Source organism: Mastomys coucha, unplaced genomic scaffold (genome assembly GCF_008632895.1).
Source record: "Mastomys coucha isolate ucsf_1 unplaced genomic scaffold, UCSF_Mcou_1 pScaffold11, whole genome shotgun sequence".
Lineage (NCBI taxonomy): Eukaryota > Metazoa > Chordata > Mammalia > Rodentia > Muridae > Mastomys > Mastomys coucha.
Window position 1 is genome coordinate 2,955,570 of NW_022196893.1, and position 27,282 is coordinate 2,982,851.

Here is a 27,282-nt window from a genome sequence, read left to right on the forward strand (position 1 = left end):
TTCATAGCCACTATGCCACCACACCTTTAATCCCAGATGATCTTGAACTCATAGATCTTTCTATCTTAGTCCTCTGGGATTCGTAGCCACTATACCTCAAGATCTCCATGCCAAGATTCAAGTCGGAAACTTGTTATCTCTCAGCCTCCAGATTAGAGCCAGGTGAGCCTTCTAATTCTGGATTGTAGTTCATTTCAGATATAGTCAAGTTGACAACCAGGAATAGCCACTACAGCATCTCAATCACAAAAAAAGAGTTCTTTTTGATTGCTTTCTGTCTAGGCTGTTACTTTGGAGAGGGCATGGAGTTGTCATATGGGCCTTCTTTTAACTGAGTCTGCAGTCATTGATACCATGGTAAAAGTAGCTTCCTTTCCCTTTACCATAAATAGAAACACAGATCACAGACTTGCACATGGTCTCCAGTATCAGCACATACCACAGACCTTAGCATACTCTCTGGTGGCAGTACAGACCACAGAAAGCAACACAGCCCTCTGGCGACTTTCTAATCTGCAATACCGTGGTCTGTGAAAGGCAGTCAGTCACATTAATGCCTTCAGAGCACTGGTGGAGGAATTAGAGATCGTGCATCCTCATACCTTGTGTTGGTTTAACATAGGACAATCACATCTATAATTAGCAAACTATAGGTTGTTAACAGAAAACAAAAATCATAACAATTCCTTTGGGTGTCAGGTGCCATCCTGGTGCATTTCTCCAGTGCATAGCAACAGGGCTGAAGAGACAGCCAGCAAAGGAGCTCATTACAAAGTCCCCTCCATGAGTCATCGCTGCCTGCCACCTCCCTGCCTGGGCTGAGGGTGGACAAGACCAATCAATGAGGCCTCAGTGTGGCTAGTCTGGGGGTGGAGAGATCATTTGTTCATCTGGGTAAAGATGAAGAGGTTGAACATAATGAAGCACAAAGCGCCCCCCTCCAAGCAAAGGAAATAGGAAATTTGGCAGAAGCCCAGAGTGAAGTGTGACTCACCCCAAATCATCAACTAAGAAGACCCCCATAGAGCTTGGGTTTAAACCTGGCTTTGAAGCGATTACCAAAGTGCAAGGGAGAACAGCAGTGGGGCCTGGGCTAAAAGTACCGGCAATCATGTCCTGAAAACTTGAATAGGGTGTGCCTTGGTTGCAGGAGTGCAGAGGTAACACCATATTGGTAGGTGTCTGTGCCTTGCCTGTGGTAACAAGGCACAACTGAGATGACTGCTGAGTTGGTCCCAAGAGTAAAGAAAATAGGAAGGAAATACACAAGGAGTAGAGGCACCCATGTGTATCTGAAGGGAAGAGTCTGCCTCACGCTACAGCCACTAAGGCAAGGAAAAAGCAGGGAAGGGAAATGGAAGGCCAGTGTGTCCAGTAGTCTGCCTTCTTCCTCAGGAACACCAATAAATAGCTCATACCCTGAGGCCAGGACAACATCAATCTCTCTACTTAACATCCTGTGTACTGAATCAAAACCTCACACCTACGGGGGCCCCTGTATGCAAGAGCAAGAGTCCCATTAGCACTTCCTCACAATACCAATTCCTCTCTGGACACTAATGATGCAGATGGTCTGTGCTTTAACTCAGGGTGCAATAGCTTATTGGTCTTCATTTTGAATGACCTGTACTCAAAAGTAAACATTATTTTTTTTTTTAAATCTGGGACCCAAGAGCAAGAAATAGTCTTGCTTCTGTCCTGTCTGACTCAAAAAAGTCTTTTTTCAGGCACTGCTGTCTGAGATCTCATGGCAGCCCTTCCCACGTGGTGTGCGCATATGTGAGCATGAAAACACGACGTGTTTATGAAATAAATGGGAAACTCAAATGCCAACTATCACCATGAGCTAAATGTTAAAATCTTACATTTTCCTACAGTCTGCTCCCCACTCCTCCTCCCTTCTTTTCACTCTCTCCCTCTCTAGATATTCATCTCCCTCACAGTCTCTTCCCCTCTCTTGGTGTCTTTCTCTCTGTCTTTTTCTGTCTCTCTGTCTGTGTGTGTCTGTGTGTCTGTCTTTCTCAGAGTATGTGTGTCTCTCTCTCTGCATCTCTCTTTTGCATATGTGTCTGCCTGTTTCTGTGTGTCTTTCTCTCTGTGTATATCTGTCTCTCTCATTCTTTCTCCAATAGACTGTTTTCCATCTGCTTTGTAAGGTGAATATATTGTCTGCATTCTGCTTATCATTAATTGTGTTAACAAAAATAATTTAAAATCAGTGCATGATGGTTCATTATTTGTAGATGCAACTGGCTGTGTCTCTGAACCTCATTTTCCTTGCTTCTGGGTTCTCTCACAAATTGCACCATAACTCTTGAGCATGCCAATATTTCCTGTATAGTGCTCACCCTTTTCTGGAGTTAGGAATTGAACTTCCATGGGTTTGTTCCCAGGCTGCAGGTATTGCTGCAGTCTCTGACAGATCTGGCCATGGGAGACCATTGTATGAACAACCCAGCAGTCACCTGCTTCTCCCTGAAATGTAATAAGGAGACATTTAGTGCACATACCCTCTATCATGTGATTAGCTAATGTGAGCATCCCCTACAAAGCAGCCATCCCTAGAGGCTATTGAAATCATCTTTTCAAGCTGCCAGTTCCTGATGCTGGTGAATTAATCAGTGCAAATACTCCCTGATGAGACTCGCTGCCCATCTTTCTGGTGAGCTGGCTATGCCAAAGAGGCAATGGCCTGCAGACTTGACCTCATGTACTAGAGGAAAGCAGACACTGATCATTCCAATGGTGTGAAAGAGGAACAGTATTCCTGGTAAGACCCTGTCCCTTCTAAAGTGTCACGTTTGATGACAAATAAGGCAGCACTTAGAATGAGTTACATATGCCTCAAGGTACATACAACTGGTGACTTGCAGGCTTAGTAAAAAAGATGCAGTTTGAATCATGGGGACTCATTTGGATTCCCTGAGGGTCAATTCCATGTCCCCTCCAACCAGTTTTAATGCACAGCCCTCCACACACATCTCTCCCAACACTTGTCCTCCTACTTGTGCTCCTAATTGGCCTCCTAACTAGGATATGGATGGCTCTGCCTCTCCCACCTGAACCCACTATATGCTCACTATCAGAGTGGTCTGCTCAAAGAAAACTCAGAAATCAATCCCCACAATCCCCAACATTCCCAAATCCCTCAAGTAGTTTCTTCTTGTAGCAGTGATACAGAGCTCTAGTTCTTCACTCAAGTTTCCCCTGATATGGACAGCCAAGGGTAATGAGAATGTTGGCTTCTTTAAAACACACACACACACACAAAGAGAAAAAGAGAGAGAGAGAGAGAGAGAGAGAGAGAGAGAGAGAGAGATTATAAGAATATGTTTTCATTTTAATCTCAGGTGTGGAATATGGGGCTGCTTCAAATTGTCCACAGAAGTTGACTATGATTTGCCTCATGCTCTAGCAAGGACATGATATTGCCAGCTGCAGATAGTTTCTTGATTGTGTGATATTTGGAATTCTGGGGACTTGTCAGAGGGCATATAAATGCGAGGGCCCCAAGAGGTGGTGTAGATTATTAGTTGGATGTTGGTTGGCTGGTGTTTGTTGGTTGCTGTTGGTTGCAGTTCATTAAGTAGTCATGGCAAAGGAAAAACAACAAGAAGAAGAAATTATATATCCTGACAGGAAGACCAAACTTTCTCCAAGGAACTAGATGCCCCTAATCAGCAGGAAGTAGTCTAATGAAAATGGTGCTCCCCTTTCCAACCCCTGACTTTATTCAGGGCTCTCTTTCCTTTCCACTCTATCCTTTTTTCTCTCTTATCTGATGTTAAGGAGTTGGAAGGGTGGGAGAAAAGGGGTAGAGTTAGAGAAGGGTGGAAGAAAGAAGAACCCACAAAGTAGCAAAAGACTAGCTACTGCCAAGCAGTTTCGCCCACATCATTCTCTACTATTTATTCTTAGGATGATGAAACATGAACTGTGCCATTCACTCTGAACCACACATTTCCTAACTCAGCTTCTACTTCTAGTCCCTTGTTCTGTTATGCTTTGGATTCAGCTTCAGCCCACTTGCTTGCCAGCTGTTTGTAGAGTCTCAAAAATGATCATCTATACTTCTCAGGTATACCAAAACCATAACATTTTGAACCAAATTCTTCCCTGTGGATTTTACACCCCACTGGGATGGGGAGTGCCTTATAAAGAACACACAGGAACCTGAGAAGATGGTGACACAACTCTGTGAGGGCATTGGATTATTGTCACAGCCACTGGGGTTCTGGAAAGGCAGCAAGATCAAGAGAAACAAAGAGGAAGCCCACATTCCATGTCCAATTTGTCTCCGATGCATTTGAGACAGTACTTCAGGGTCAGGAGTATGAATGCTGACTGCGGAGCTGGCAAAAGGCCACTGGTGAAGGGCTGAGAAGCTTGCAGACAAAAATCATGTAAGACAGGCGAGAGAGGATAAAAAATTGGAATCTGAGATTGTCTAGACAGCTGAATAATGATTCAAGGTCCTGCAGAAGCTAAGCATGGACTAGAGAAGTGGCCCCAACACTTGTCTGATTTCTCTAAGAAGCCTCAGTATTAAGTAGGACAACAGCTAAAACCATCAACCAAAGCCACTGAAAAGTAAAGATAAGCACCATGCCAAGGTAATTCTTAGAGTTAACAGACAAAATAAGATTTTCTAGTTAATCACTAGGTCAATAGCAATGGCATACAGAGAGGTGAATCTAAGGGAGAAACAGCTTTACAGGTGCTGCGAAAAAAATCTTAGCTCCCGATTAGTTAAAGTTGGTTTCATCTCACTGCCAGTTAAAGGCAACATCTTCATTCTACACTATTCCAGCTTTGAACATTCATTTTAAACATCTTCAGGTATGTCAGAAAACAGTTGGAAATGATAACAAAGGGAACAGGAACAGACTGAGGCTTAGGCAGTGGAACCCTCGGTTAAGGACTTTAAGAGAGCTCTAATTATTATCTCTAAGGAAACACATGACAAATTATGAAACATCAAACAATTGGACTGAATAATGAGCTTAAAATCTGGTGATTAAAAATGCAAAAAAAAAGGAGATGAATAACACAGTAATTGAGTTACCTACAGAGTGAACAGGGTAGATAATGATCTATAAACAGAAAGAAGAAATGGAGGAAGGGTTAGTGCAGAAGAGTATAAGATAGGGGTCAGGGGTGCTGAATTAAGTCTAACTGGTGTGGCTGGGGGAAATGGAGAAAATGTCTTCACCTGGGGACATAAGGTATGCAGTGACTATACCACCAAATGTCACAGCTTTAACTCCCTATGACTGAATATTCTTGCTCTTTCCCACATATGACTGAACAGTGTCAAGTATCAGTTCATGCTTGTACAATACAAGGAAGGGACCCCATATTTGCTTGAGCAAGACTCACAGGGCCATGCTCCCGTAGTTCTTCCTGCCTCTGCTCTGTCTCCAGACTCCATCTATGCTTTTAATTCCCATGACCTATCTATACTTAGTCATTCTCCATAAGCATTTCTTTCCCATAAATCTGCAATGTCCATTCTTAGCATATACCTCTTAGAGGACCTGCAGTGGCAGAATAGGTAATGCTGCAGTTATAAAAACTGACGAAAGACCTTGGGCCATAGAAGTGAGGTACTCTATGAAACATGTATGGGAGGAATCTGAATGATATTTAACTAGGGTCTTATGCTTTCAGTAGAAATATGTAGAAATACTCCATCTCTACAATGAGGAAAGGTTTGTGCAAATAGAAAAGGAATGACTTGTCACAGACTTGACAGAGAACTAAGGTTACAGAGTAAGCTGCTGCTCCTAAGTCTGAGGGACAGACACCTGAAGATAGAGCTAAGACCTGTCGTGCACATAGCTGGAGTGGGATGCTCTCTCTTCACTGCAGAAAAATAAGGTAAGGCTTCCATCCAATGTATTTCTGAAAGTGCAGTCAGAATGTGAGTCAGTATAAGGCTCATGGGAGAACACTTAGGGCAGGAGTCGTGGTATGACCTACATTTGTCATTTATAAATATCAAAATATCAATAGGACATCATAGGAGGGTCTGGAAGAATTCTGGTGCTTGGGTGAGAGTTGAAAAAACAAACATTTAAAATGGACCCAAACCTAATCTCCTAGATGATCAGAATGGGAAGGGGATGGCAAAGTGGTAAAGAGCTGAAAAGAAATGCTCATCAATAGAACATTACCTTACACATGTGTAATACATGTTTGTGGGAGATTGTGCATGTGTGCATGCTTATATTCAAAGAATAGAGGTCAATATCAAAAGGTGGGAGGAAACATAACCAAAATGCAATGATGTATATCCCTGAAAATGTCAGTGAAATACTACTTTTGAAACTAATACAAGTATCCTGCTCTTTGTAGTCTTTTATTTATTTGACATGCATTCACTTGGAGACCATGGAGGAGGGGCCAAAAAAATAATCTATCACTGGAGACAAATACAAGGAAATATGAAAATTGCCATAAGCACAAAGCACTCCTCTTAGACTATTCATGACCACTCACTGTCTCAAGACAAAGCTATGTAATGGTCAGGTCTAAGTGTGTGTACGTACAAGCAACACTAAATGGACTCAGAAGGGATGTGTGTGGAACAAGAAACATGAGGTCATGAATTCAAAAGAGAATGAGGTGGGGGAACATGAGAGGAGTTTGAAAGGCATAGAGAGTGGTGGGAATAATGTAAATACAATTTTTATGTTTGGATATAAAATAAATTTAAATTAAAAAGCATTTCAAGATACTTTGAACGTTAAAGGCCACAATAGTGTATTCTGTTTTCCTTACTAATGAGGGAAATTAAAAATACTGAGAGTAGTATGTGTTTTAAAGTTCAGACCAGAAGTGTCACAGGATACTCTTTTGATTACTTACAAGCTCACTGAAATTTAATCCCACAAAAAGTAGTTTTTGAAAGAATGAATTAAAAATGTTCTAAAACACATGACAAAGACATATCCATGGGTCCTAGAAGCCCAGAAGAATGTCAGATGGGGCAATCTAGCTAACCTAAAACCCAGCGTATAAGAAAAGGGCAAATATTGATACCATACAGAAAAGGAAATCTTAAGGGAAACTTAAAGTTTTTTTAAACTAAATTAAAAAGGAAAGTAATTACCCAAGACATATTCAATGCAGTACTAAAAGCTGTTAAAGAGATATATTAAGCATTAAGTGCATATGTTAGAGAAGAAAGACCTAAAGACAGCAGCGTAAGCCTCTACCTTAAGAAATTAGAAAAGGAACAAACTAAATTTGAAATAAGTGGAAGAAATGAAGTAATAAAAAATGTTCTAAAGAATAAATGTAAAACAGAAAAGCAATAGAGGAAAAAAAGTTTATTTTAAAAGTTCAATAAAATTGATCAACTCCTAACCAAGAATAGTGAAACAAAACAAGACACAAGTTGCCAATGTCAGTCAGGAGAGCAACTACCAACACCATGGTTCTTAAGAGGTGACAAGGCAACAGTGACATTCTGTAAACATCAATTTGATCATAGATGGCTTGGAACAAATCCTTAGAAGGCACAAGCTCCAGCTCACTGAAGGAGAACCAGATGATGTGAATAGTCTTTGATGGATCAGAGAAATTGAATTAGTGAAACCCTTGCAGAGAAGAAAAATTTCAACTCAGCAGTTTTCCCTGGTGGGGTTTACCCAACATTTAAGAAAGATGTGATATAAAAATCTGCACAAACCCTTTCAAAGAGCAGAAGAGGCAGGTAGTTCCCTACAGAATTGGACAAGGCCCTCATTACCTTAGTACAAACATTAGAACATGTATTTCAAGAATATAGTCTCTCTCAAACATAAATGCTGAATTTTCAATAAATTCATAGCAAATGCACATTAGCTAAGTGAACAGCATAAAGTGATGCTAAGTTACCAAGTGGGATTCACACAAAGATGCAGGAATGTCACGTAGGCATGTAAGAGATTCTTGTTGACCTGGAAGGTCACTAAGAAGATGCAAATTAAAAACACAGTGAGATGCTGCAACATGGGTCCCATGGGTCACCACTGGTAGGCATACAAAATGCTAGAGCCAATTTGGAACAAAGTGGTTTGTCAGTCTTTGATAAAGTTAAACAAAACCCAGAAATCCTGCTATATATTTGCTCAGCACAATGAAAGCAAGGTTCACAAGAATGAGTTCAGGTGAGTGTTGACAATGACCATTCTTAACAACGGCATAAAGATAATACAAATATCTTACCAGTGAATATATACACACTCCTTGCCACAAACAGATATCAGCTCAGCCTTAAGGAAGAACTACAATCCACTCAACATAGAGGGGTCCCACACACATTATTCTGAGGGCAAGTCTCAGATTTGGTAGATCATTCACTATGTGACCACATGATGTTGTACCTTATGAAAAATTCTAGGAGTAAACGGCAGAGCAGCTACCACCAAAAAACTTACAAATGGTGCATGAACTTAGCTTCAAGGTGCCAAATAAATTTTTGCAGATGGGGGCCTCTCTTGGCTTTTTGGCAGATGAGTCATCACTTCTTGTATTTGCCAAGTCCTTGAGTAAACATCACCACCATGGCCTTCAGCCTCTGTCAAGTTTCCAGTAAAGCAAAAAAAAAAAAAAAAAAAAAAAAAAAAAAAAAACCTGTCAGAAGTGATCTTTGCTGAGGAAGAAAACTCAGAAAGAAAAATGCCCTAAAGCCCTTTCCAATAGAAATTTGCCTCTCACCTTTTGCCAGGTGGAAAAGGTATGTGGATTTTAAGAATGTAGAATCGATGCTTTCAAAATGCATACTAGGTTCAAGAAGTAAACAAGGTCAAAGATACACAGCTTTCACTTCTCTGGGAAGCCAGGTCAGTGCTGGGGCTCAGTCTTCCAGGTCATCAGGGTCAAGGCTAGGCTCCGAATACAGTCTGGCCACACAGAACGACCTGTGTTATTCCTTCAACCACTTTTCTTGGGCTTTAAAAAAATTTCATTTGATTTTTTTTCTCTTATTGTTTGGCAGATTTTAGGGTCATTATTTTATATTAACCAGAGGAACATTAGAAAGAACTGGACTCACAGTTCTGCATAAAATGAAAGGCAATTTTGAAAAAAAATGAAATCGAGGACATAATGTGCTCTGGGAGAGTGGAGTATCTGAAGCACTAGAGGGAGGTTGGCAGGGTCTGGATGTGAGCACTGTCTCTCACAAGCTGGGTGGCATGGCCTTGTTATATAACTTCTCAAGCTGTGCCATTCTGACCAGGAGCAGGCTCCCTTACAGAGCTGCAGGGAGAATCCAGTGTTGTACACAAAACATAGAGCATCAAGGAGCAGGTCAGAGCTGACACTCCATTATTACACCATTGCCGCCTGACTTGCTCTAAACATCATTTGTCATAACATACAGGCGGTGGCAGTACCCTTCCCACCCGGAGCCTCGTTGGGGCGGGGGTGAGCAGACTACCCTCAGAGAGAGCTAGGGATCACTCGCCTTCACTGTGGAGCCCTTCCTCCCCAACAGGGCTTCCTTCTGATGTCTGGAACTTAGAGACCTTTTTGACATGACTTTGGTGGGGAGAGGTTTCTTCTTCAGTGAAGAATTTTGTCAAATTGAACCTCATTGGGTGCCTCTTGGCTGTTTCTTGTTAGGTGTCTGTCCAAAGCTCAGAACTGGATGTAGGTAGACTCAATATGGTAGGCTAGGGACAGCTGTGAAGGATTTGAGCCCTGGGGTAGGGCTTGGGTTCCGTATTTCCTACCCATCACTGCTTAGCTGTGCTAACTGGGACAAGTTTCTGAACTTTTCTGAGCTTCTTTTCCCTCTGCTATGAGATGGAAATCCTTATGATAACAAAAGGCACAGGATTCAAAAAGGCTTCCACGAAGTGATGTGAGATTCCTATCTATCTTAGTAGCAAATGGGTCAAAGTTTGAATATTACTTCAGTATTTTTGTTATCCACATCACTATCATATTAGGAAGTATTTTTCTAATATTAAATTCTGCCCAACATGACAATCTTTCACTTCCCTGTTCACCAAATAGGTCTGAGTGACTATCGGGTGGGGTAGGGGATACTTAGAACAAGACAATCCCTGCCGCTGCTGTGGAATTTCCAGAATTTTATTACAAGGAGCTTGGGCATAGGGCAACACATGCATTTTAATTTCCAGCAGTTGTGGGAAAATATGGTCACAGTATGGCTGGCGGGATGAGAGATTTGAGTTGAGCAGGATAAAATGGCCAAGATAGAGGGATTCAGTAGCAAAGACGTTTCCAGAAGCAGGACTACAGTCTCTGAAGAGGTGGTAGGCTCTCCTATGGGAGAGATCAGGTACTCTGAGAATGATCTAGAGCTACTCTTTTGAGTATTACTGTCTCTAGATTGTTCTATTTCCTGGTAGGACCTCAAACTCAATAACTTTGGGATCTTCAAAGCTCCCCTTGATCCCCCCCAAACAATAAAGCAGGTGCTGGGCTTATTTTCCTCAAACATAGGGTGTGAACATGCTTCCAGCCCTGGTGCACAGGCAGAGAGGAAAATGCTAGCCTTCCACAGCTCCAGAGAGGGCCAGAGGAACAAATGAAACACTCATCATGGGTGGGATTCCTTTCTCGATCTTTGCTAGAAGTGAAGGGTGAGGTGAGTAAGAAAACAACAAGCTGTATTTCTAGTTGTTTTTACAGCCTTGGGGATTGGGGGCGGGGGAGGATGGCTTTAATCCCCAGGAAGAAAATAGGAAGAGTAAACTTCAACATGAAAAACTTTGAGCAACAGCAATTAACTAGGTGGCAGCAGAGGGCACCGAAGGAAAAGATGAAGTGCCTGAAATAAATAGAGAACCGGGAAGGAAAATGAAAAATGTTCCCAAGGTAAATGGACTATAATGTGAGACACTGCACAATAAAGAAGCAATTGTTTAATGCAGAAACCCAGGGATATCATCTCGCTCAAGCTTCAAAGTCACCAAGAGAGGCACAGGGAATGATGCTTAACTGCTAGCCACTGCAGCCCCTCCTCTGTTCCCAGCACCTATTGTGCACTTCTCTTCCCATTTTTTGAAATTTGCCCCAAAGTACATTTCTGCTGAGTGTCCCAGGTACAAGCTGGTCCAGAGTACCCAGCCCACCCTATACATGTCTACAGCATTTCTTCTTGTTTAATTGGGACCCTCTTTGCTAAAAATCAAGTTGGAGAGAGAAAAGAAAGCAGGAATTTGTGTGAGAGGGAGCTACACACTGGAAACCTATTGTGTTCCAATCCCAAAAATCAACATGCAAAAAAAAAAAAAAAAAATCTATGCTTTTTCTCCCAATGAGCTTGTGGAAAGCAGAGATTTCAGAATATAGGCACATAAGCTTGGTTAGTTCTTCATACAGCTATGAAGGTAGAGGAGGCTTACAGGAGAAGAGGAGCCCTGATCAGAAATCAGAAAGCAAGCAAGAAGAAAGTGGTCAAGCTAGAAAAAATACTTCATCTCAGTGGGCTATGTTCCTTTTGAGAACTGCAGCTATTGTAACAATAAGAGCATAGGCAATAACCAGGAGCTGCTGCGAAGGACCCTAAACAAAGAAACTAGGCATCCAGGAACAATCCATCTGGCCTGGTAGCCATGTGGCTGTGTTAAACTTCTCACACAAACAAGTAGTGGAGAACCATGGTTTTGGCCAGGAGGAGGACAGGAGAAAGGATGAACGTCATTTTGAAGATACCCTTCTGTGAGCCTGGTCTGAGTAGACAGGTCAAACTAAAGATAAAGACCCACAGGGGACATTGAAGTAGGTCAGGTAACAGAAACTGTTTTCCTGGATATTGTTAGAAGTAAGAAGTAGATACAAAAGGTTAGTGGGAATTGGATAGAACATAGGAGTAAGAACAGAAAAATCCAGGTTGCCTAGAGCTAAACTGAAGACTCACATTGTGTTTGTGTTTAGATGAGAAAGCGCAATCCCATGCAACTTGGGTGAGATGCCTTGTATGTGCTCCAGAACCGTGAGTAATCAGGGTGGAGTCTCCTGACTTGTGCTAGGAACAGGGCAAGCTCACTGCACGTCTCACCAGACCCCATGAAGAGAAAACATGGGCACTATAAAGCAGAGTGTCTAGAAATAGGTTCCCTGGCATGTTAAGAACCTCCCCCTGTCTGCTGTAATTCTAAGTAAGAGAAAAAAATTATTCTCATGAATTTTTATCTGTATAATGTGCACTCTCCAGTGATGGGTATAGTGGATATATAGTGCATAATTGCACTTGGGTGGTTTCCCTACCATGTAGTAGCACACAAAACTACTAACTAATGTGGCATCTGTTGATCAGCCTCTCCAGGGGGCTCTCTCTGTCCTCTCCACAACCCCTGATAGCCACTCTTATATTCTAACTTCTCTAAAGTTCTTGTCGGAGTTTCTAGCAACATTTTCAAGTGTCCATATGAAAGACGGATGGAACTTTGTCTTTCCATGTCCTCCTGATCTCATTTTGACAGTGATCTCCAGTTCCTTCCATGGAAAGCATTTCACACACATTTTGTGGTCAGCTGGGACTCCAGGGTGTGTCAGCTACTGACTGTTGTTTCTCCATTGATGAGCACATGGACTGACTCTCTTTGGCTAGTGTGGACAACACAACAGTGGATGTGGGAGTATGAGCATCTCCTTAGCACACTGCTTTAGTTTCCTTTGGACTCAGCAAGTCCTAACCCCTAGATAGGGAGCTATTGGCAAGTGATAGCTGATGGAGAGTGGGGACAATGTTTCTTAAGCTCCAGTTGAAGACCACACATCTAAGAATGCATGGGCAGCACCAATTGGATTTGATGAGGTAGGTGAGTGAGAAGGGGGCATATATCAGTTATATAATTGACAATTTTTTTTTCACACTGTATCTTGTCTCTTCACTCTGGTTGTTTCTTTTCCTATTTCACAGAAGTCTGTTTACCTGTTTTTTCTTTAGTTTCTTATGTTTTGGAGTCGTGTTTCCTGCCCACAAAGAAAAACAAACAACAAAACCAGAAAAACTTTGCCTGCTCCAGTGTCCAGTATTTTTTCTAATATTTTCATAAATTCTATTATTACATTGGATATTTTAACAGTTACACAAAAGACTTCTCTATAGCAGACTTGTGGTACATTTGAGCATCACAGTTGACTATACATGCAAGGGCTAACGTCTGATTTCTCTTCTGTTGAGCTATGTGATTGATTTTATGCTATTAGCAGGCTGATTATTATAGCTATGAAGCATACTTTGAAATCAAGTAGTATGCCTTCTTTGTTTTCAGTCAAGACTATTTGTGCAGTGGGGGTGTCTATGTGTGAGAGGGGTTGAGTCTATGTAAAATTTATAATTTTGCTTCTTCTGGGAAGGATGATATTGATACTTGATAAGATTGTACTAATCTATAGATTGCTCTAGGTTGTATGGATAAGTAATGCCAATTTAAAATATAGAGCATTACTAAAATGGCATGATTTGTATTTTTATTAATTAAACCCTTCTTTAACCATTCTGTACATAAATGTAATGCATTCTGATTCCTCTCATACCCTATACTCTTATCACACCTCCAGCTCTGTGACTCCCTTTGTGCCTTACAAGCTCCTTTCCATATTCTTGACTTTTTATCTTGTTACTCACTGAGTTCAACCAAGGCTGTCTGTATAACCTTTTCTTGGAACAATTCACTGGAACCTACTAGGCTCAGCATGAGAAATTTTCTTTTACTCATCTCTGTGTGTGAACTTTCCTACGGGAGCAATGAAATTCTGTACAAAGCTCAGGTCCATTCACCCCACCCCCATCCCCACTTTCTTTCTTTATGTGTGTAGGTTTTAAGACATGCTTCACTGTTAGTTTACCGATGAGGGCAAAAAAGGAAAAACATGTTCTTACACTCCTTGACCTTCCAGGACCTCATCTTCAGTGTGAGAAACAAGTTGATACAGGGTGGTATAGCTTCCTTGGTCCTTCATAGCTTCCCTTGGGATTCCCAAGAACTGTGTTTACAAGATATTTGGTGCCATCATAAGGCAAAAAGACACGTCTGTGCAGGCTTCTCATGTTTATTCTAATATAATCCCTTCAGCTACAAAAGCTCTGGTTCCACAGAGATGGAGTTCCTTGCCATCTAAGGTTCTCACACCTGAACTCCCACACATCAGGAGTATCCCGCAAGAGCATCTTGACCAGACTCTTCTATCATGCTAGATAGCAGCAGTGAACACACAGAGCTGTCTCTACTGCTGTGTGAGCCTTGACATTTATCACACTTCAGCTACAAAGCAAGAAAAGACAAGACAGCAATGAAAGTGAGCATACAAGTCACTTGCCCTACAAGCAGGCCACTGACAGGAGAGAAATAGAGGCTTGGCAGCTTCTTGGGATGACACACATGTCAGGCCAGGTAGTTTCCTGCTGAGCAGCAGAGCATGGACGACGAAGATCTGTTTATCTACATTGCTCTACTTGATATTTTTCCCCTATAACAGAAAGATACTGTCTTTCTGTCCAGGCCAAATTTATTCCCATAGCCATCTCAGCTGCTCACTGAAAACATCTAACCACGGATGCTCCCAAGTGCTTGGCAGCTACAAGTTGTGCCTCTTACTGATGGTGGCTGAGTTGGCAAGGTAAGATCTCCATCTCTCATTTCTGTAGAAAGTTTTCTGGTGGTGAATTATAATGAGAGTCGCTCTAGGATGTCCCTTAATCTTAGTGCAGTACATAGAAGGCTGCCACTTCATGTGTTCATGGTTATATCCTGGTCTTGGCTGATATTGCCTAAGAGCCCAGGAGCTTGGAGAGAATAGGAGATCTTGGGGCTCACTTGGGTGGCCAGCTGACATAAACAGATTCTGAATAAGAGTTCTGTTTCCATTCATTTGCCAAATAACTTTCATAGGAACCTCTTCACAGCTTGCTTGCATAGAGCCAATAGTGCACATCCTCAGCAAATGTCTCTGTGGATGGGGCTTCTGCATATCTTAGCTACTAGAGTAGCCATGATATTGGCTGATTGAGTTCTCATGATATGGTGGAATATTTGAGTTGGGCTTTGAGGAAAGTCTAAGAATTCACTAGGTGCATAAGGAAGGTTGTGGATGTTATGGGAAAGCAAAGTGAATGCATTTAGCACAATCATGTTTAATGTTTGAATTTCAGTCCAAAAGCCTTGCCAAGGGTGGAGACTGAACACTCTACTGAGGAGAGAGACCCATGCTGTGTATCTCTGTCCTCTAGGCATGGCATGACTATCTTTAAGCGTAGGCCCACTAACTTTGCCCCCATAGGAGAAGGAACAGGCTCATGATTCACCACTCTCTAAGAGATGTGGAGACAACAGATTCTAGAGGTTGTCCTCAAAGGATTAACTTGCCAGTGAGCCATGTGCACTCCTGGAAGAAAGCTACCATCTTCATGAACAACTCATTGGTTCTCCAGGATAGACATGGCTGGAATCACCTCTGGCCTGTTGCTGCTCTGTCTAAGGTGAAGACAAGTTGTTCTTACTTCAGCTTTGGCATATCATTGGATGATGGAGGAAAATTCACCCAACAAGCGAGCATGATGGAAAGCAATCCTGCAAGTTTGGAGAGACTTATCCTAAAATCAGACTTCAGAATAGCCCTTGTATTGGGTTGGGGGAAGACTGTACGAAAGCTAAAGATGAAGCCAAAGACTGTACTAAGGATGGGGATGAAGCCGAGTCCCTCACTGTTCTGCTGGGAAATGAGAAAGCATCTGGGTGCGTGACAACATAGGCCAGACATAAAGGGGAGTGGTAGAAGACAGATTTCTCACTGTCTTAGTTCCCAAGCTCAGATACCGTATACTAGATAGAGTGGGTTGAGTTTCATAAGTCTCCAGCCCCAGGCTCTTTAGGGTACTCAGTGTATAATCAATAGCCCCTTTAGATTCCTTCTCAGCTATGTCCCCTTCCAGTTTCACCTGCCCTCATTATCATCCTAAAGGTCTCTTCTCAATAATCCTCATGCTATTCCCTGCCCCCACAGGAAACCCACCCAAACCATTAGTGCCAGGGTAGCTATATATCATAAACTAAGATGGGGTTTGGAGCAAGAGGTCAATTCCGATTTGAATGGCAATGAGGAATCCTAGCCCTGACAAGGGACCTGGGGACACACATGGGGTGGCAGTGTGAATTTTAGCATGTCCAGCTGCAAAGATCTGGTTGCATATGGAGGTAGGGGGAGCATGCCTTGCCTTTGGTAAAAGTCATGTGAGAAAAGGGAGATGTGGGGAAAGGCTGTCACAGAAGTCACTTGAGAAGCTTTGGCATATCTCAGGATGATCGGAATGCCTCTAACAATAACGTCATCACATGTAGCTGGAGTGCAGGCTTAGCTGACATTAGATACCACCTAGCATTTCCTGTGAACAATTCAGGATGCCAGAGAGGATTGAATAACCAGTCTACATAATTCTGTAGTAGCATGGATCCTGATGGGAAAGAGCCTGAATTGAGACAATGTTTGTGCAGAAGTTGCCAGGTGCCCCTGAACATCCTGTACCTGGAGAAACAAATATACCACATACAAGTCAGTTCTAAGGGAAAATGCCCATTGGACTCTGTTAGCTTCTGGTGGCCTAGAAGTTCCTGGAGTTGAGAGCAGGCCGTCTCTGTGTTCTACTTCTGCCTCTGTATGTCTCACTCCATTCAAACTTCCTTTCACATGAGGGCATCAGCCACGCTGAAGAAGGCCCAAAGGTTCTCTTTTTAACTTGACTCCTGTAAAGGCCCGATTTCTAACTCACACCTCATTCTGAGGAGCTGAGATATGGAAATCCACAGACCTCCTGGGACATTACAGTTCAACCAAGGGACTAGAAGCTGATGCCTCTTGCACCACTCAGCATGATTCAACTCTACACAGAATACAGGCAATGGACCTGAAGGGGCCCTGGCCTGCTGGGATAGCAGAGTGCCTCCTTAAGGGATGCTACACCAGCAGTGTTTTGAAAATGATGAGTGGGTGTTGACCCAATGATAAGGAAGAGCAAGAAGGTATTTCAGGTTGGGAGAGATAGTGATAATTCTAACTAATGAGCTGTTGGTGAGGCTTCACCAAACTGCAAAAATCAGATCACGAAATCATCTTCCACGGCATGAAAAAGAGCTCTCATATAATCAGTATTCCAAAAGAATGAGTGTGGAGAGCCGCCATCCTAACTCAGCAATGTCGTTAGAATTGCTATTAGTCTTTGAAAGGGCTATGATGGACTGTGCCTGGGGCAATCCAGGCAGCCACCTTTATTCTCTGTGAAGATAAGATTCTTGTTTATGGCAACTGTCTTCCCCAGAAAAAATACCATAAGCTAAATTGATCCACACCGATTGCGCCTTTTCATTAGATAAAATGTGTTAATAGTAAATGATGTGCTCATTTGAAAGCTAATTTCAAATGTGGTTGACAAAGGAGTGCAAATGAGATTTTAATCCACTGAAATTCATGTTCTTGTATTCTATAAAACATAAAAAGTTTCTGAATTGAACAAAAATCAATGGAGTGAGTCAAAACAACAGCCATGCCTTAAATTTACTGTGACAAGAGTCGTTCGTCCTTCTGACTTCTCTCCTGCAAAAGAGAGTGTGGCTGGAGTTTCTTAGATCAGAATCTTGTGTCTTAAAGAGAATAATTCATTTTTGCCTTCTAGCCCTACTTTGTTGCTTCATCTGGTAGGTAAATTTGTATGCTAGTGATGTAAGGATGCAAGGAAGGTATTTTATTTCATTTACTTTTATTTTATTTTTCATTAATGTATTTATATATTCACTTCATATCCTGGTTAGAGCCCCCCTCTCTCCTCTCCTCCCAGTCCCACCCTCATAGCCCCCCTTCCCTCATTACATACTCCCCTTCTCAGAGAGGGGCAAGCTACCCCCTACCGTGTACCAACCCACCCTGGAACACCATATCACAGTAGAACTAAGCATACCCTTTCCCACTGAAGCCAGACAAAGGCAGTCCAGCTAGGGGAAAGGGATCCATAGGCAGGCAACAGAGTCAGGGAGAGCCCCAGCTCCAGTTATTGGAGCATGAAGACCAAGCTGCACATCTGATATGTATATGCAGGTGGGGGGCCTACATCCAGCCCATGTATGCTCTTTGGTTAGTGGTTCAGATTCTGGGACCCCTCAAGGGTCCAAGTTAGTTGTCTCTGTTGGTCTTCTGTGGTGTCTTTAACTTCTCTGGCTCCCTCAATCCTTACCCATCACTCTTCCACATGACTCCTCAAACTCTGCCTAATGTCTCTTTATGTTTTCATCAGCTGCTGAACGAAGCCTCCCAGAAAACAGCTATGCTAGGCTCCTGTCTGCAAGCACAGCAGAGTAAATCATTAATAGTATCAGGCTTTGACTGTCTCTCATGGGATGTCTCATGTTGAACCAGTCATTATTTGGCCATTTCCTCAATCTCTGTTCCACCTTTATCCCTGTGCATCTTATAAGGAGGACAAATTTGGGGTTGAAGGTTTTGTGGGTGGGTTGGTGTCTCCCTCCCTCCACTGGAAGTCCCACTTGGCTACAGGAAGTGGCTACATATCCCAAGATGGTTGGAGTCTTAGCTAGGGTCACCCTCATAGACTCCCTGGAGCCTCCCCTGTCCTGAGTCTCATCCCAAAGACGCACCCACACACACATTTCTGTTCTCTCTTCCAGCCTTCTCCCTCCACTACTTCCCAGCCTTGTTCACTTCACACTTCACCCCCATCCTTGCTCCCTTCCCTACCCCCTCTACTACCCAATTCCCTCCCTCCATCCACCAAGGAAGGTGTTTTAAATTCTGAACTCCAGGGCTAGCTCTTTATCTAAATTTCAAATTCAAGCTACAGTCTTGCTTCTCATGGACTCTCAGCTCTGCTTCTGCTTCTCATGGTTACACAGCCAGGATGAGTCTTAGAATTAATGGCTTTAGGTCTCATATCCATGAATATTATGGTCTCAAAAAATAATACATGGTGACAGGATCATTTTGAGAAGCAAGAGGTGTACCCTAGCTATCACGGTGTCTCCCCTATCTGCATTCACCAGGGGCAGTTCACATATTGGAGCGGACTTCACTCCACATACACTAGTTTGAGGAGGTAAGTTTTTGAAATTGTATTTGAGATGTTTACCTTCACCACCTAAAGCTGGGGATTGAGCCATATATGCTAAGCAAATACTCTATCATTGAGCTTAATTTGCAGGGCAGTACTTTCTCAGGGTACCCAGGGCGTCCTAGATGAGGTTACTCTGGGCTTTGGAAATACTATGTTTAACCTTTTACTCTAAATGGCACCAAGAGGTGGGGCTTAACTTGTGAAACTGACACTACCGTATTGTGTGTTGAACAGCATCTTCCTCATTCTACGTACTAATCCAAACTCAGAAGAGGTTATTCTGAAGCAGTGTGGTTCCTTATGCATATGACTGATACCTTTAGGGAACTGCAGACATGAAAGTAGCTACTTGGGCAGGATATCATGTGAAGCCTAGAGCTACACTGTTAACAAACAACACCAAAAAGAAGGAGAGACTTGGGGTAGACCCTTCCTCAGCCTCTTCAAGCTGCTGACACATTGACCTCTGACTTCGGGCTTCCAGACCTAGAGGATACATTTTTTTCTTTCTAAAAGTCACCAGCCTGTGGTTCTTTGTTATAGAATCCCTGGGAAACTGATATATGCTCAAAATAGCCATGAGCAGCTTGCTTATTCAGGCCTAGCAAGTTAAACCTTGGCCTCAGCAAACTAATGGCTTTGCTTAAATGATGATTGTGATAATCCATTGCTTAAATGTTGGCAGCCTGGAAAAGATGCTGATCTAGGACAGCCGTCATTCAAAGGCCACTTCATAGGAGGACTTTTTATGATATGTATATATACATCATATTATCGTATATATGATATATATTATCTTTCCCCACCAAGATGGGCTGTGCCCTTCAAATGATGCACTAAAATCCTTCTTCCTTTCAGTTGCTTCTGTCTGGTACTCTGCTACCATGAAGAGAGAAGCAAGACAGCATCTCAGATGGCTAATTCTAGATGTCAGCCTGACTGAGCTTCAGGATTCCCATATACTTGCCAACATACTGTCTTAGGGTATAAAGGATCCCCAGAAGATCACAGCTTTTGACTCAAGTGTACATAGTAAGGCAGAAGGACCTACATGCCAGGGTGGCCACCATCTTCTCTGCTATTGGCATGGGTGGAACAGGAATGCAGAAGGAAGAATTCACCCAAAGGTAAGAGCTTGGCCATATGAGTTTTATCCTTAGACTTGAACTTCTGCCATCTGGTTCCTCTGTGGATTACACATACAGTAGTATGAAATTTCTCAGACTCCATTCTGTGATCTGTTTCTGCACAAGGCATTTCTTATATTCAACTATGTTGTCAATATTGTTTATCACTGTTTTCCTTAAGAGGTCTGAGATGGTACCCAAAGGCACTCCTACTCTATGGGTCATTTATATGTCTCATTTATATAGTTCATTGGAGAGCAGAAATGGATGCCAACATACTCATTTCCTCATTTTAAAAATTAACTTATCTACACATAAAATAGATACTGAGGTCCAAGTATATGCTAGCCACTGAGCCACAGATGCAGGGCTGTATCTGCCCACAGAAGCTGTTGGAACAATTGGGAAAAACAGATTCAAGGGAGGTGACTGGTGCAACCTTTCAGCTCCTGGAATATTCTGATAGCAGAGGAATAGCACAGGTTTGTGTGACTCTCAGCCTTCTGCCTAGCAAGACCCTTGTTAGGTAGGTAGCCTCTATGTAGGGAGCTTTCTGGCTCATATAAAGCACAGGTGGTTCTTCCACTGGTCATGAAGTTTCTCGAGTATCAGACTGGGGGTAGGGGATATCTCTATATCTCTGAAGTGAACAATGAGAGGAAGAGCTTATGGATGTAGCTTCTGGTGCTACCACCATACACACACACACACCACTATTTATGTTTCTTTGTGTGTGTGTGTGTGTGTGTGTGTGTGTGTGTGTGTGTGTGTGTTTTAAACCCATGCATAATCGTACTTACTTGTAATCCCAGCACAGGGAAAGTCAAGACAGCCATATTCTTGGGGTGTCCCAGCCATCTAGTCTGATCTATTTGGTAAGTTCTAGGCTAGGAAGAGGCCCTGGTGGGTTGACCATGTTTCAGTAGCCACTTTGAGAATTCACTTGCTTTGTACAATTATTCATTTACTCATTGCAAATATTTATTCTGCACTCAGTACCACACTAATAAGGACACTGAAGGTCCAGGTACGAGTGGGTCCATGCCCCAGTATATCCTGACTCTTTGGGGAATGCCTGAAGGTGGTAGCTAAGGAGGGCACTTTTCATAATGTAAGTTTCCTTCATCCTCATCTGTTATCTCATCCAGACAAGCTATGTCTAAAGCATGCCTGACATGCATCGTAGCATCTAGGTTGGATCAGTGTAACAATTCTTAAGTTACAGCTTCTCTATCATATATAGAAGATATAATCTCATAGCAGATACCCTGGTCCTCATGCTCTTATAAGTCTTCTATCCCTTCTTCTGCTGTATGTCCTGAGCCCTAAGTATAGGAAGTTATGCTGTAGATGTTTCAGTTGGGGCTGGGCAACTCACTACCTGTTCTCTGCATTTTGACTAATTGCAGCATTCCCATCCCTGATGCAGCCTGAGACAAGTCATTTACATCCTGTGTGTAGCCACTGATTTGGGCACCCTGCCGACATCCCAGACCCTCCTTTTGCCTCCCAGTTCCTCACTGCTGGGAGCAGGATAGAGATCTTGGGTAGTCATTGTAAACGTTGTTACTCCTCATTCTCCCCTCCCAGTTCTTATGTGGGCTACTATGAGGGAATGATTATTTTCAGTTACCAAATGAAAAAGGAGTGTATTGTAAAGGTAGACAAAGGAGTAAGTATGGAAGCACATGGGTGTGATAGTAAAGATCTCAGGGTTTCACGTTTGTACTTTTGGAGAACTGTGAGTAATTTGCAGCCTGTAGTTTTTCTGTGCCTCCACTGTTGATGTGCCTGGATAGTTTGCTCATGGTGAAAAGGCAGGAAAACAGGGTGATGGTTCAGAAGGTGCCCACTAGACCCTATAGTGAATCAGGCATCCTAGTCACTTAACAAGAAGATTTTCTTCATGTATCTATGAGAAATATCCAGGAATTAAACAGTGGAGGGTCTGCATTGTAAATAATACATTCTGACAGATGGAAGGATTTTAAATTTTAGGTACATTTGTAACCTAGGTGTAGAGGGGGCAGAACCTAGGTGGGATGTCAGGAAGAATAGGTGAGGATACCTGGAGGTCAGCTGGGGACCAGACAGGAAACAATTGCTACTCATCCAACACCTTGCAGTGGCAGCATCTGATGAATGCAGCTGACCGCAGGGAGACAAATGCTGTTCCAAGTGGGCAGAAGAGGAGGTGGAGGAGGAGGAAAGGGATGACTCAGATTCCTCAGACACACAGCCCAATTTCTCTGCTTTTATGAGGACATCTAGCCCACATAGGCATTGGGAGGGGAGAACCAGGAAGTAACAATGTTTACAGTGGTTACTCAAGATCTCTGTCCTACTCCCAGGAGTGAGGAACTGAGGGGCAAAAGGGGGGTCTGGGATATTGGCAGGGTGCCCAAATCAGTGGCTATACACAGGATGCAACACTGAGCTTGCTCGACCTTTGAGCCTCTCAGATATATTCAGAGACCCCCCTGACCCCAAACCTGTACTTCCAGATTTTTTTTAAACTGTAATTTGAATGCCACTTTGAGAATTCACTTGCTTTGTACAATTATTCATTTACTCATTGCAAATATTTATTCTGCACTCAGTACCACACTAATAAGGACACTGAAGATCCAGGTACAAGTGGGTCCATGCACCAGTATATCCTGACTCTGGGGATGCCTGAAGGTGGTAGCTAAGGAGGGCACTTTTCATAATGTAAGTTTCCTTCATCCTTATCTGTTATGTCATCCAGACAAACTATATCTAAAGCATGCCTGAAAGCTGTCAGGAAAGGTGGTGTTACAATATTGTCTAGAAGGAGCATGCTGCCTGGTACTATGTACAGTAAACTAAAAGCAAAGCCCCAGAGCCAACAATAGCTTTGTTGCAACCTAGACATAACATCTAGGTGGGATGAGGTATAGATATGCTCAAGGACTAGGTGGATTTTGTCACTCTGTAGTTGGCCCTGGAATGTTTTAACCATGTAGGACTCCATATTAGAATCACATTCTCACTAACTTCAAGGACCACTCAGTGACTTCATGCTCTCACTCTGAATCCCATCCATGTCTTGTCTTTGAGGATATAAATAGCCAACAATGTATGTAACTAATAGAGAGTGACAAGGGAGAAAATGGACCTTTATTCTGCCTCACATGAGCAGGAGCTGCATACAGCCTTTTCCAGATTCTATTTTTATTAGTGTATAAAAATTATACAAGATAATGAATTCATCATGGCATTTTTGTTCAAGTATATTATCATGTACTAAAGGCCACCCTACCCCCCAACTATCCTTCACTCTCTTCTCAGAGTCCATACTTTATGCATGTATGTGTATATATCTTTATATAAAACCTAGATTCTTTATATGAGATAACACATATCTTCCTCAATCTGGATTGTTTTTCTTTTTTTTTTTGTTTTTTTTTGAGATTGTATTTTTATTACAATATTTTTCCTTTTTCTTTATTCCTTCCCAACCTTCTCATATACTCCTTCCCATTCTCCTTCAAATTCACATTCTCTTTTTTCATCAATTATTATTGCATGCATGTATCTATTTACTGACCTGAATGCCTCCTCCTGAACACTAGATTTCATGGTACCAGAAGGTGCCATGTAAGCTTCTGAAGGAGAGAGGCAACCAACACTCCCACCCAGCTATGATGCCTATGAACCATATCAATGACTATCATGGCACCATAACCCTACAGATACATTAATGGCATATTTTGACAGTAACCAACAGCTCTTGAACAGGTCTTAAATCCAACCAAACAAAAGAGATACCATATCTGATACTGGAAACTTAGCTAACACAACTTGGTACTAATGAAGTCATGGTTATTGGAGGAGAATCTACAACCACTATTTTATTAAGCCAGCATCATCCCTAACAACAATCTACAAATGTTTCTGCTTATACTCACAGACAAGTATAGTCTTCACCCCTCATCAAGGAAATTTCTCTTTGCAACAAACAGATGGAGACAATTACAGAAAACCACAACCAATCAATGTGCAGAGTTGTGGAGCCCTGTTCTAATGGATAGATATGTCTGCAAAACATTCCCATGCCTAAAGTTCAGAGAATATTGCATAAGAGAGTCTGAAAGATGGGAAGAACCATAGGACCAGGGAATTTGCTATGATATTATGTCTCCTAGTAATATCAGAAGTTAGACCCACAGAGTCTTAGCATTACTGGCCAAACTTTAGCTGAACAAGGTGGACGCCAATGGAACTTGCCAAACTACATTGGGGAAAGTCCATGAGGCTTCAACCTTATACAAAGAACTACAGACAAGCAATGAAGCTGGGTGTGCTAGAGGCAGCCCTCCCCAGAAAAGTATATAACCACTGGTTGTCCAGTGCCAAACAGTTCTGAAACATACATACAATAATATTATTTTTAATGGTCTCCAGTTTTTATCCATTTTTCTACAGACCACATAATTTCATTTTTCTCTATGGCTGAATAGAAGTCCCCCCCTTTCCTGTGTTCCTCTGTGTGTGTGTGTGTGTGTGTGTGTGTGTGTGTGTGTGTGTGTGTGTTCTCATCCCTAGAAGAAGAGCTAAAAGCAATCAATGGCTGGTAAGAAAGAGAAACTCAGTGTTCTCCAGGGATGAACCCCTTGTGCTATTTGACTTTTGTCAACTTGACACAAAAATGGACACATCTTTGTTGAGACTCTTAGTTGAGAAAATGCCTCCATAAGATTTATCTGTAGCCAAATCTGTGAGGTATTATAGGCTTAGACTTTTTTAAACCCACTTTAATAAGGGTTCTTAAATACTTCAACCTCCCTTTTAGCCCACTGACCAAAGGTAGATGAGAAGAAAGATAGGAAATGGGGGATGTGGACATGTTTAAAAGTAGTTCTTCAGGGTGTTTTCCAACATGAATCAGTAGCAGCAGCTCCACAAAGAAAACCCCACTAAATGGGTATGAGTCTGCAGACATGGCAAGAAGCATCCAGAATACCACAAGAAGTTCTTTGGTTGTTTTTCCTCTACAAAGTCATGACCAGCAAAGATCAGCGAAGACCAATAAAGCGTTGCAAGGCAAACTGATACAAGAGCATCATCAGCAAAGACCAGCAAAATGTTGTAATGTGAACCAATGCAATTGCATCACCAGTGAAGACCAGTAAAGTGTTGCAACATGAATCAATGCAAGAGTTACATACATAGAAGGTTAGTGAACTACACCACTGGGTATGTCTGTGAGAACATCTACAGATGATTATTAGATGAGGAAGGCTCTGCTCTAACCCATGAGGGAACTTCTTGCCATCTAAAAACCTCTAACAAAATATTGGGAAGCAATAGAACCATGGAAGAGGAGGCCTGATTAAAGGAATAAACTTTAATATCCCTTTAAATTCTATCTGACTTTCTTCTGGGATATACTTGTTACTGTCTCAGTCACTGTTTTATCGCTTTGAAGAGTCACTATGACCAAGGCAATTTGTATAAAAGAAAGCATTTAGTTGAAAACTTTAATTTAACTGGGGGCTTGGTTACAGTCCATTAACAGCATAGTAGATGGGTGCTGCTTAATGGCTAGCTCTGCCTGCTTTCTTATAGAACCCAGGACCACAAGGCCAGGAATGCCACCCCAACCATGGACTCGGTCCTCTATCATCAATTACTTATTAAGAAAATGCATTTCCCTGATGACTAAGGATGTTGAACATTTCTTTAAGTATTTCTCAGTCATTAGAGATTCCTCTCTTGAAAAGTCTTTGTTTATATCTGAACTCCTTTTTTAATTGGGTTATTTGAGTTGTTGGTGTCTAACTTCATGAGTTCTTTATATATTTTGGATATTATCCCTCTGTCAGATATAGGATTGGTAAAGATCTTTTCCCATTCTGTAGGTTGCCATTTTGCCCTTGGGATGGTGTCTGTTGCCTTACAGAAGCTTTTCAGTTTCATGAGGTCCCATTTATTAATTGTTCATCTTAGTGCCTGAGCTATGTGTATTCTGTTCAGGAAGTTGTCTCCTGTGCTAATGTGTTCAAAGCTATTTCCTAGTTTCTCTTCTATTAGATTTAATGTATCTGGCCTTACTTTGAGGTCTTTGATTCCCTTGGACTTGAGTTTTGTACAGGGTGATAAATACAGATCTATTTGCGTTCTTCTACAAGAAGACAACATCATTTCTTGAAGATGCTTTTCCCCCATTGTATTGTTTTGGCTTCTTTGTCAAAAATCAAGTATCTGCAGGTTTGTGGGTTCATTTCTGAGTCTTCGATTTGATTCCTTTCATCAACTTGTCTGTTTTGTTTTGAAAATAGATAATGTTTATTCAGTGCCTCTCTAGAAGTTGAAATGCTCATTTTATGTTTCTTGACTGGCATGAAGCCTCCAAAGGTAATGCTTTAATGCACTCTAAGGGACACCATCATGATCTATAACATGAAATATTAAAATAATGCAGCATCTCACACTAGCACTGTCTACTTTCTTGCTCCGGTGGGTGATCTTGTCACCTCCATGGCTAACCCCATGCAGTGACCACCCACATTACAGTTCTCTTGGTGAGGATTCTGCCCATATTCCCAGCCATCTACCCCCTGTGGTTAGCAGTCCCAAATCCAGTAACCCAGTAAAATCAAAACTCTAAAGGCTTGTAATTTATCAGTCAGATTTATATTAGTAAATTCTCAACCCACAAAACACCCATGCAATGAACACAAAACTCAATTGAAATAAACATAAGCTACACAGCTAGATGGGGCAAAAACACTCCACCTAATATTTAATCATCTATCTAAGAAATCCCCAATACTCATGGCTCCTAGCACTGTGTGGTTCTTATTCCTCTTCTTCTCCTATAAGTTCCATCTTATCTCTTCTCCTTCCCTTCTCTCTGCCTCTCTTTCTCTCTCCTCATCGCTAAAATTCTCAACCCCTTCTTTTTCCATTGTCCAATCATAGGCTTCTTGTTTTATTAATACTTAAATTAATTGGGGGGGGGGAATCCTGCTACAATGATCCCCATTTGATAGCTGAGGACCACTGAGTGTTCACAGCCTGTATAGTACCAGTAGTAGAGGT